The following is a 2,873-nucleotide window of genomic DNA, read 5'->3' as shown; positions in this document are numbered from 1 at the left end:
AAACATTGAAAACAATAGGGTGAACACTAATTGCTCAGTAAGTAAACTCGCTATGCTACCCTTCTATCTCAGTTGCTCATATTCTGAATTCTTTCCTTACATCACACTTCTCTCTTTTTCTCTGTTATTTTCTATTCTTTCTCTATTATTTTTCTTTTCTATCTCTTTGTTCTTTCTCTATTATTATTTTGTTCTTTCTCTCTATTCTTTCTCTATTCTTGTTATGTTCTTCTCTCTGTTCTTTCTCTATTCTTGTTTCTCACTTACTAACATGTAAGCACAATTAAAGAAACTAATTCTGAATAATATGAATGCCATGATGCATGTGCATAAATGCATAAAGAATGCAATTTCTTTTCTCTTCTTTCTTTCTATTCTGTTCTTTCTTTATGTGTTCTATTCTTTCTTTCTTTCTGTTCTGTTCTTTCTTTCTATGTTCTACTCTTTCTTTCTGTTCTTTCTTTCTTTCTGTTCTATCTTTCTTTCTATTCTTTCTTTCTTTCTATTGTTTCTTTCATTCTATTGTTTCTTTCTATGCCGATCAGACTCGGTTGAGGCATGGATTCAGAACCTTGGTCATATGAGTGGGTACAGTCCTCATCTACATGCACTTCTATCGGACTGTATAACTCTTCTTTCTGATTCTGAGGCCGCTCACTAAAGGCAGCGTGCATGTAGGTAAATTATATTGGTACAGTTCTCATCCACATACACTTATAACGAACTGTACACTTACTTCTTTCTGATTCTGAGGCCGCTCACTGAAGGCGGCATGTATGTGGGACTATTCTTCTCTGTCACTCACGGGTTCCCCATCACAACAACCTTCTCTTCTCTTATCTTTTTACAATTAATTCTTTTCTTTCTTTTTCTTTATTCTTTACTATTCTCATCCATGTGTATGTGCATGGAACTATGCTCACTCTTTGCTATTCTTTCTAAATGCAAATGTGAGAATGTGAGAATGCATTATGGCGTATAAAAATATCATTAGAGAACTAGTATTTTCTACCAACAACATTCCCATACTTGAAATCAATCATAGATTATTAGACTAAAAAATACTTTGAGGTAGTCATTCAAAACAAGTCATTTCAAGAAGGCATATCTCAAGTTATACACGTTGGATTGCTATGATCTTAGTCTCGTTTTAGAGCTTAGAGAAAGAGCTACAACTTTTATGTTTAGGTCTCAACCTAGTTAAATTGATAAGATGCCCAAAAATCACTCAGAAGGTCACGGCTGTGATAGGGCAACTATGGTAACATGTTTTCTTTTAGGATTTTCATTAAACAAATTGCATGCATACTCAAAACTCTATTTGGCTACACTTCTACTTCTTTCTCAAGCCACCAATATTTGGAGAAAAACTTCATTAAATCAACACTAAACCTGCCTGGGAAACTACACTCCATAAAGTCTACTCAAACTCTTTCTAAATTCAACCAAACTTCCATCAATCACCATATAGGCAAAGTCTACATTCTCATGGCTGAATTTTAATTATCATCAAGTATCAATCTCATCAAAACTTCTCAAAAACATAAGAACATAAATACATGTACAAATCTCTACAAACTTACTCCAATCAAACTTAGGGTTGGATTTACTTACCTTCATCTTGGGTAGTTCCACACTAGAAACTCTCTCTTTGGGTAGATCGCCTCTTCTTCTTAAACCCTAAGCATATAACTATAAGAATTCAACACTTTAAAAATTAATCTCACATCATGTTGCAAGGACTCTTACCTTTGGATGCTTAGGATTGAATATCTATCAAAATCCAACCAAAATTCTCTAAATTGCCTTGGAAATTTGATGAAGAAAATTGTAATAACTGCTTTCTACTAGTATACTTTAGAACATATACAATTAAAACATACATAATTAATATATGAAAATAGTTGGGCCCAAATTTTTCTTTACTTACAAAACATAATTCTTTACATATATCAAAATAACAAGTACAAAAACTTAGTGACAGTGGACAGTGATGCCAATCCTCCCCACTTGTCGACGTCCTTCCGACTGCTGCTCACCTATTTCCTGCAAAAATATGGAAAAACAATGGGGTGAACATAAAAATGCTCAGTAAGTAAATCCCTTAACTCTTCTCATTCTTAGGTTCTTTCCTTACTTAATTCCTTCTATTTTATTTCTTTGTTTCTTTCTCTGTTTCTAACTCTCACTGTTCTTTCCTTTCTTTCTACTTCTCTCTGTTCTTTCTTTCTTATTCTTTCTATTCTTTCAAACCATGATGAAATTCATGGTAATATGCATGAATAAAATGCATATGCAATAATGCATAAAATGCTTTTTCTTTCTTATTTCTATTTTCTTATTCTATTTCTTTTCTTTTCTTTTTCTTTCTATTCTTTTCTTTTCTTTCTTGTTTTTCTTTTCTTTTCTTGGCTTGTTCAAGCCTTCTCATTCTTTCTTTTCTTACTCTTTCTCATTCTTTCTTATTCTTATTCTTTCTTTTCTTATTCTTTGCCGATCGGACTCGGTTGATGCATGGATTTAAAACCTTGGTCGTGTGAGTGAGTATAGTCCTCATCTACATGCACTCTTGCGGACCGTACAACTTCTTCTTTCTTCTTAGGCTACTCAATTAAGGTGGCGTGCATGTAGGAATTCTTCTCGATACAACCCTCATCCACATACACTCTTACGGGTCGTACAATTCTTGTTCTTCTTATGCCACTCAATTAAGGTGGCGTGTATTTGGGAATTTCTTCTTAACACTCACAGTTCCGCATCATAACAACCTATTATTTTCTCTTCTTTAATAATCTTCATGTCTCTTTATTCTTAGAGTGTTTTATTCTTTCTTTCTTTATTCTTTATTCTTCATTCTTTATTCTTTATTCTTT

The sequence above is a fragment of the Pistacia vera genome, unplaced genomic scaffold (assembly GCF_008641045.1).
Source record: "Pistacia vera cultivar Batoury unplaced genomic scaffold, PisVer_v2 Contig320, whole genome shotgun sequence".
Taxonomy (NCBI): Eukaryota; Viridiplantae; Streptophyta; class Magnoliopsida; order Sapindales; family Anacardiaceae; genus Pistacia; species Pistacia vera.
This window is presented reverse-complemented; position numbering follows the sequence as displayed.